This window comes from Camellia sinensis, chromosome 11 (assembly GCF_055761805.1).
Source record: "Camellia sinensis isolate YWXY chromosome 11, ASM5576180v1, whole genome shotgun sequence".
Lineage (NCBI taxonomy): Eukaryota > Viridiplantae > Streptophyta > Magnoliopsida > Ericales > Theaceae > Camellia > Camellia sinensis.
This window is the reverse complement of record NC_138971.1, coordinates 78,640,532-78,650,294: the sequence shown is the minus strand read 5'-3', so window position 1 is coordinate 78,650,294 and position 9,763 is coordinate 78,640,532. Positions and strand designations below refer to the sequence as shown.

Sequence of the window (9,763 nt, the reverse complement as noted above, 5' to 3'; positions counted from 1 at the left end):
AGATACTTGGCAGGTTTAATTGAAAATTTATTTTTTCTGATTCGCTAGGGCTTGTTTGGCAAGTCTAGAAATTAACGACTTACTTATGTGTTATATAAATCCCTCTTTGAACTCATCGCTTTATATACATATATATGCTAAGTAGAAAATCTTGAGAACCTTGAAGAAGAGAGAAAGGAAAAAGGAGAAGGGGAGAGTCAATAAGATTTGGAGGTTGAAGAACTTGCTAGGAACAATTGAAGAATCCAACTTAAGGTGAGTACAAATCATTAGTAAACTCTTAATTCCTCTTCAGTTGGTTGGAATTAAGTTTTGACTTGAAGTATTCTTCCTCCATGAAAGCTAGGGTTATGATTGAGAATAATTGAATCTCATAAATGACCATGTATCTCTTGAACATGTATGATGGGGAACTTAGTCACTTGATTTCTCTATGTTTTGCTTACTCTAGCTCTTTTGAGTGTTTGAATTCACATAAAAGAAAGGTAGACATTGTACATGTATATTTTCAAAGTGTGAGTGAGGGAATCATGAAAATTTTGAGGTGTAAAGGCCAAAGGGCTAGAATTTCGTGTTTATATGTTTATATGCTATGATTTTAGTGTAAATCTACCTTGCTTTTGGCTATGAGACTACCCCTTGTGAACTTGGAATTGTTGAAGTTTCGGACTGAAAAATAGAGGAAATGACAGCATGTTCGGGGGCCCATGGCCGTGTGGGAGGCACGGCCACACGTGCGGGGATCATAGCCACACGTGCAGAAAACAAGGGAGAATGGTCGAACTACACTGCTAAAAAGGCACATTGTAATGACCCCAAAATGCGTATAAGAAATCATCTTTATTTCCATATGAAATGATGTGGTTTAATTTAATTATATCTATTAGAATTGAAGCATTATCAGTTGAGTTACAGACTTAAAATGGGAATTACCGACCTTTATGGGTTCAAAAATCAAAATTGAGTACTGAGATATGTTAATGGGAATTTTTGGAATTATTTGGAAAAATTAATTTGAAATCTAATTTGTCTGATTCGTTAATAGACGTTTGGGTGATTAACTTTATACTGCAAATTAAAGGCCTTAAAGACTTCAGATACCGGAACAGGGGACATATTTATGATCAGCATAATTTTTAGAGTTATCTGGGAAGTTTAATTGAAATGTGATTTTGTGCGATTCGTAAGGGCGTGTTTGGCCCTTCCTATTTGTGGGAAGCTTTTATATATGCATATATGCCTTATGAGTTGTTGAACTCATCTATTTTGAACCAAACAAAAAAATAAAAATATCTAGAGAAAGGGGAAGGAGAACCGTGAGAGAGAGAGAGAAGAGGCAAAGTTTCTCCCTAAGGAATTCAACATCCATGGAAGCTTGAAGATGGTTGAAGAAGATAGAAGAGAGAGGAAAGATCAACCAAAAGCTTGGGAAAAATTGAAGAGACTAAGGGATGAACAAAGGTTTGGGTAAGGTATGTGGCTCTAATTACTAACCTTGTATAGAATCCATCTACTACTTGAAATCATGGATTGATATAGAAAATGTGAGCTTTGAACCCATGAACCTTGATTTTCTAAGAATTCCTTAATTGAAGAAGTAAAATCATTAAATTTGTTTATTGTGAGATTATGGTGTTTGATGAAGAATAATAATGTGAAATTGGTCATGTATTAAAGGGTTTTGAGCTTTGATTTACATGTAATTAAGGTTTGATTTTTGAAAATGAGAAGTCCCACAATTTCAGCCATTTTCGGACTGCTGCTGTCTAGGGCCGCACGTGCGGCACTGTTCACCCGCACGTGCAGAGACAGCTCTGTCCAGCCAACTTTGAGTAGGTATATCTTTTGCATCCGGACTCCGTTTTGAGTGATTCTTGAGCCTAAAATCAATCCCTAGAAGTCTAGTTTCCAATGGCGCTAGTCTCACTCCCAAATTCCAAATACAGAAAAAGTTATACCCAATTTAGTGACGACTGTTCACGTTATGTCAATTAGTTGTGTACCATTTCTTCACCTAAACCATTTCCTATCGATTTCTCCTGTTTTCTAAGACATGGATTACAACATATTAAAGAATAATGAGCTTGGTACCACCATGACTAATTGATTGGACGATCAAAGAGAATAAGTAAAGGATCGAGTATAACCTCATATTATGTGTTGTGCACTGTAATTGTAGGTCGAGACGAGGACATTGTACCATTACCACCGGGAACCGATCACTGTGAGTAGTAGTACTTTGATGTACCTTTAACCATTTATCGTTATTGATGTTAAATCTTCATCGTAAGAATTATGTTGACATAAATGTTATGAATGCTATGTGAGAAACACTGTGAAATTATGGAAACTTCAAAAGAGTTTATGAAGTTATGTATGTTATGTGAGAAACATTATGGAATTATGAAAACATCAAAGGAACTTGTGATTGTGTGAACCCCTCAGGCCAAGGGCCGAACTGTGAAATTGTGAAACCAATAAAGTCATCTATAATCTAATGAGAATGTACTTACTTTTCGTTACTAATTATCAGGAATGTCCTGTTAACTTTACGTTAATTATGTGAACTCATGGGAATGATGTAACAGTTACCATTAGGACTATGTTAATTACAAGGCAAGGCAACTATGTTAACATATAACAATGATTAAACAAAGGTGTATGATATTGATAAGAGAGCACGTAAAGTAAGTCATTTACCCAATAGAATTTATGTTCATTCTTGAAGAATGGATTCTGAGTAAATATAAGAGTAGCTACATGTATCCAGATGAATTGAAGTTAATTTGTTATGTTGTTTATGAATTGGAAGTGATCCAGAATCTACGATAAGTGCAAAGTTTAGCATCATTATGTGACCCTCATGAGAATGTGAATCAGTCTCTCATTGTTAAGCGTACGATAATGACACGATACAACAAGAAATGCTCTAGTTATGATATGTTCCGTTTGAATTAATGAATGATGTTCAAGTATGTTCAGGTATGTTTCAAGTATATGTTACAAGTTTAAGTCTGTCACAAGTTTACGTATGTTACCAGTTTATGTATGTACATGTTCAAGTATGCTACAAGTTCACAATGTTGGAGGATTCCTTTATGGAACGAACAAAAAAAAAATACTTATTATTGATTTGCTAGCACTATTACAGTGCCAAGTATAAGCAAGTATGAATTCTGATTTCTATTTATGATTCAAGCATAATGCATATGTATGAATTTATTTCCGGGGTATGACATTACATGTATGGTTTGGTCTGTAAGACCTAATGATTATTGGTATGGAAGAAAGTGCTACTTGGAACTAAGTGCTACATTGTGAGCCACCGCTAGAGTCCATGTGAGACACCTCTTGAGTCCATACATATGTAAAAGTTATGACGCTTATAGCCATCCGTATAAGTTTTTATGAAATGAAACAAAGTGCTACACGGAACTAAGTGCTACATTGTGAGTTACCTCTAGAGTCCGTGTGAGACACCTCTTGGGTTCATATATGCATGTCCAAAGGCTTCATGCCAACTTTTCAAGGGCTTCATGCCAACTTTACAAGGGCTTTATGCCATATGTTTCAAGGGCCTTAGTGCCATATGTTACAAGGGCTTTATGCCATATGTTTCAAGGGCCTTAGTGCCATATGTTACAAGGGCTTTATGCCATATATTTCAAGGGCCTTAGTGCCATATGTTACAAGGGCTTTATGCCACATGCTTCAAGGGCCTTAGTGCCACAAGTTTCAAGGGCTTATAGCCACCATGTTTCAAGGGCCTCGTGCCACCATGTTTCAAGGGCTTATAGCCACCATGTTTATGTTGCAAGATTGAACTTAAGGCCGTTATGTACGTAGCACAGAATCAGACTGACTATGTCAACTCTACATCTTTATATGCATTGCTATGTGTTATGTTTCAATTTAAGCATCATTTTATTTATGTATTACTATTCACTGAGCTTGGCTCACTCTGTCTAATGTATGTTTCTGTAGGTAACCAACCAAGTGGTCAGTCCTAGTCATGGCACCCGTTTTCGTTTGTCAACCTTCGTGGGTTCAGGCACTGCACGAAGCCATTTATTTTTGTAAAGTCTATTGAAATGTTGGCTTAATTTTGATTACCCATTTAAAGTTAAAGAGGTAGAACTTCAATGATTTTTATATAAGCCCAATGATGGGGCTGGGTCTGTACATATGGTTGTTTATCACCGATGCTACAACATATGGTTTGGAGCTTTATCTATTTTCCATGATGAATGTGATGTATAAGAGGTCCTGGCATGTAGATGTAGCTCAATGGAATTTATATGTATAGTTATTTTCCTACTTTATTCTTCCGATGAGGCTCCATATGTTATTTACTACAGGTTAAGTGTTCGTTTTCAAACGGGTCATGCCCAAACTTTTAGGGGCGGGTTTGGGGCGTGACACACATGCGGCCCAAGTTTGAAAATTCTGTAATTTTGTTTCGCTTTTCTCGACTCTCTAAACATGTTATTATGTCCGTTTGATGCTCCTATAATGCCTTTAATTACGAAACATAGCGAATCGAATAATGAGAAATAAAAGGCAATTATGAAAAGGTAATGTACTTACGATTTGTGCTGTGTAGGGCATCCATAGGAGGGACCCGGCGTTCACCCACATAACAATGAGTGGTAGTAGCGTAGTATGATGCTCTATTCACGTTTTGTGCATATATATGTTACCCGAAACATTCTTCACTTTTGTGAGCACTTTATGTTATATATGGTAGGTTTGATGTATGTTTGAACCTTGACATGTGAAATGTGGACCCGAGGTCATTCGATTTGCTATCTTATTGGGCCTAAGGCCTTCTGCATTATGATGGGCCTAAGGTCGTTCTGTATTCTATTGGGCCTAAGGTCGTTCTACATTATGATGGGCCTAAGGCCGTTCTATATTTTGTTGGGCCTAAGGCCGTTCTACATTCTGTTGGGCCTAAGGCCGTTTCGTATTATGATGGGCCTAAGGCCGTTCTGTCTTATGTGGGCTCGAGGTCATTCAGGAAAGGAAAAATGAGAAAGATTATGATTTGTGAATATGCATTGTTAACCATGTTCGTACTTTTGATTTATTTGTATTACTACCATTCACTGAGCCTTGCTCACTCTACTTTCCTAAATGTTTTGCAGGTAACCAGCTTGCGAGTCAACCCTAGGTCAGCCCAGAAGCCTGTAGCTGAAACCGTTTTGATGAGCCACCCGAAGTGACTCTTTTGTTATAATTTTGAGGATCCCTATGATGGCATATTTTATTATAATGTTGGGACCAATGGATGTGTATCTCTAGATACTGTTAACACTTAACTTCCGAGTTGATCCCTTTTGTGTTCAGTTATATAAATGGTGCATGGAATGTTATGTATGTATAGTAATGCGACATGATCCTGGTATTTAGACACAGCTCAATGAATATTATTCTTCTATTATTTTGCTTCCGTTCAGGCCCCGAGATTGAGTAACATTTAACGAACGAAGTTTAGGCCTCGAGTTAGGCCGATCATGTCCAAACTTTTAAGGGCAGGTTTGGATTGTGACAGTTGGTATCAGAGCACGAGTTGCTACCTCACGCACGAGTTCATTGAGCTTTAAGGCATCTAGTAAAGATTTAAGTCATACTTTCATGTGACTTTCGGTGCATATTCAGTAATCATGGATATATATACATATTGGTAATGATCATGATCCATGCCTACTTGTGCATTTCTGTATGTATTATAACTAACCATTATGTAGATCATGGTGAGAATCAGAATCGATGATCCGGAAGATCCTACCTCCGTAAACTTGGATAGAATGGAAAGGATGATTATGGAGATGGCAGAAACTTTGAGGCAACAACAGCAGCAACAGCAACAACCACCACCACCCATACCTGTACCACCGCCAGGTATGCAAGATTATCAAGCTGAGGATCATACAATTACATTCACAAAGGAATTCAAAAAGATGAAACCGCCTTCGTTCAAATGATGAATTGAACCAATGAAAGCAGAAGCGTGGGTGTTGGGTATAGAAAAGTTATTTGAGGCTTTTTCTTGTACTGAAGTTCAAAAAGTGCAACTTGCTTCCTTCACTCTTGAAGATGAGGCACGAAGATGGTGGATGCTCACGAAAACTGTACATCAAGGATTAACATGGGATAGATTTTTGGAACTGTTTTATGACAAGTATTTTCCTCAAAGTATGCGAGATAAGAAGGTGACTAAGTTTGAGACCTTGAGGCAGGGGAACAGGACTGTTGTAGAGTATGAGGCTCAATTTGCTGAATTGGCCCGTTTCGCACTACATATGGTGTATACGGACTACAAGAAGGCAAGAAAGTTTGAAGGTGGGTTACGGACTGCTATTCTCGACCAAATTAATGTGTTGAAACTACCTACGTATGTCGATGTGTTGGAAAGGGCAGTGATTGCAGAAGGTAATGTTGTCGCTCAAAGTCGGGTCTCGAAATGGAGAGGGAAAAGACAAAATATCCAAACCTCAAGGGGCTCGGTGACACCGCCAAGTAAGAAGTTGAATTCAGGAACTTCTAGTCCATCTGCTTCTACCCGTGATTCTGCAACAATTTGTTCGGATTGTGGGAAGAGACACCGTGGAATTTGTTATCGGGTAACCGAAGCATGCTTTAAGTGTGGCAAGACAGGTCATTTGGTCAGAGAGTGTCCATAAAAGAGTCAAAAAAATGGAAATAGAACCACCGCAAGTTCAGTTGGATCAACCCCTACCCCAGCTACAAAGGCAACCACGAAACCCTCCAACGCTACAGACACCACCAAACAAGGAAGGGTATTTCAGCTAGTTCTGGGCGATGTACAAAATACCGAGGTTATGGTATAAGGCACATTTTTCGTTAATGGTCATTTTGCACATGTGTTATTTGACTCGGGCTCTACCCATTCCTTTGTATCAAAAGCATTTGCTAGTTACTTGAGTAGGCCAATGGAACCATTACCTTATGTTTTGTGTGTATCTTCACCTTCAGGGGAGTCCATGGTATGTGCATTTATTTATTTTGCATGTGAAATCCTAATCAGGGATGTTTGGGTAGATGCCAACTTGTTGCCTCTTGATATGGCTTATTTTGACATAATTTTGGGGATGGATTGGTTAAGCAAGTATCACGCGACTATAGATTGTGTCTCGAAGCAAGTTATGTTCCAACTCCCAGGACAATCTGAGTTTGTTTTTAAGGACCAGAGGGTAGTTTCCCCACCCTATCTGATTTCTGCAATAAAGGCATGTAAGTTACTCCAGAAGGGTAGTCAAGGGTATTTGTGTAGTATCGTGGGTGAACAACTAGTGAATGGAGGCATTAATGCAATTCCAATTGTGGGGGATTTTTCGGATGTTTTTACAAATGAATTACAGGGAGAGCTAATTGATTGTGAAATTAAGTTTACAATTGATATAATGCCAGGAACTTAGCCCATTTCTAAAACCCCTTATAGAATGTCTCCCGCTAAAATGAAGGAGTTGAAAATTCAACTACAAGACCTGCTTGATAAAGGATTCATTCGTTCGAGCACTTCCCCTTGGGGCGCACCAGTCTTTTTTGTGAAAAAGAAAGACGGGACCCTTCGGCTGTGCATGGATTATAGAGAGCTTAATAAAGTAACCATAAAGAATAAATATCCTTGGCCGAGGATTGATGATCTGTTTGATCAATTACAAGGTGCACAAGTCTTTTCTAAAATAGATTTGCGGTCTGGGTATCACCAATTGAAGGTTAAAGCTGAGGATGTCAAGAAAACTGTCTTCCGGACCCGTTATGGACATTATGATTTTTTAGTTATGCCATTCGGGGTCACTAATGCACCAGCGGCCTTCATGGATTTGATGAACCGAGTTTTTAAGCCCTACCTGGATGACTTTGTAGTTGTGTTTATTGATGATATCCTTATCTACTCAACAAGTGTAGCAGCTCATGAGAGCCATCTATTGATAATTCTTCAAACTCTTCGGGATAAGAAACTGTATGTGAAATTAAAGAAATGTGAATTTTGGTTACATGAAGTAGGATTTTTGGGACATGTGGTGACAAAGGAGGGTGATTTCGTTGATCTACACAAGATTGAAGCTATTGTGAAGTGGTTGACGCCTACAAATGTGTCAGAAGTGTGTAGTTTCCTGGGTTTAGCTGGATACTACCGACGATTTGTTCAAGACTTTTCCAAAATTGTGGTGCCGCTTACTCAGTTAACCCAGAAAGGTGTATTATTTGAGTGGTCGGAGCAACGGGAATTTGCCTTTTAGGAATTGAAGACAAGATTAACTACAACACCTGTTCTGGCCTTGCCATCTGGTAATGAAGGATTTGAGATTTATAGTGACGCTTCTCACAAAGGTTTGGGCTGTGTACTTATGCAAAATGGGAGGGTTATTGCATACACCTCTCATCAACTTAAACCCCATGAAAAGAACTACCCCACACACAACCTTGAGCTAGCTATAGTGGTCTTTGCTTTGAAAATATGGCGTCACTATCTATATGGGGCTAGATGTGAGGTTTATACTGATCATAAGAGTCTTAAGTACTTTTTCACTCAAAAAGAGCTGAACATACGACAAAGATGGTGGTTAGAGCTTATTAAAGACTATGACCTACAAATTCATTACCACCCCGGTAAAGGTAATACGGTTGCAAATGCCCTTAGTTGAAAAGGTACAGGGAATTTAGCGAGTTTACTTACAAGGCAGAAAGAGCTATTACATGATTTGGAAAGAATGAATATGGAAATTGTGTTTCATGGCCATGATGCGGTACTGGCAATAGTGTCAGTTCAACCAATACTTCTGGAGGAAATTAAGCAACGACAGCTGGAAGATGAATTTCTACAGAAAATTTATGGTGAAATGGAAACGAAACCAAGGCCTGGGTTCATAATTGAAAATTCGATGGTAAAATTCCAGGGTAGGTGGTGTGTCCCCAATGTACCAGAAGTCAAGAAGAGAATCATAGAGAAATCGCATAGCTCCAAATTTGCAATGCATCCGGGTAACACAAAAATGTACCATGATCTGAAGTATAATTTTTGGTGGCCGGGAATGAAGAAGGAAATTGCAGAATTTGTCTCAAAATGTTTGCACTGTCAACAGGTGAAAGCAGAGCACCAACGACCGGCGGGCTTACTACAACCCCTCCCAATTCCAGAATGGAAATGGGAACACTTAACTATGGATTTTATTGTGGGTTTACCGCGAACTCCCCAGGGTATGAACTCTATATGGGTTATTGTTGACAAACTAACCAAGTCAGCTCATTTTCTCCCTGTAAAGACTCAATACAATGCAGATAAGCTGGCCACCTTATATGTGGATGAAATTGTGCAGCTACATGGTATTCCAGTTTCAATCGTTTCTGATAGAGATCCGAAGTTCGTATCAAGATTTTGGCGAAGTCTGCAGGAGGCCTTGGGAATAGAATTGAAATTCAGTACAACCTTCCACCCTCAAACCGATGGACAATCTGAGAGAATTATACAAACATTGGAAGACATGTTTCGGATGTGTGCCGTGGACTTCAAAAGAAGTTGGGAAACTCACCTACCGTTGGTGGAATTTGCATACAACAACAGTTACCACTGAAGTACTAGAATTTACTGAGTAATTTACTGCGAATTTACTAAGTAATGTACTGACTAATTTACTGGCAATTTAGTGAGAATTTACTGAGTAATTTTCTTAGAATTTACTGAGTGATGTACTAAATAATTTACTGAGAATTTTTTGAAATTTATTCGGAATTT

At 38.5% G+C, this 9,763-nt stretch overlaps 1 long non-coding RNA gene across 1 annotated transcript; it reads left to right on the top strand.

The window, feature by feature from the left end:
- The first annotated feature begins 1,238 nt into the window (after positions 1–1,238).
- Positions 1,239–4,317, top strand: LOC114322501 (uncharacterized). The gene is made up of 3 exons (XR_003650768.2): positions 1,239–1,472; positions 2,180–2,224; positions 3,985–4,317. It is a non-coding gene; the product is annotated as an uncharacterized LOC114322501 (long non-coding RNA).
- The last annotated feature ends 5,446 nt before the right edge of the window (positions 4,318–9,763 follow it).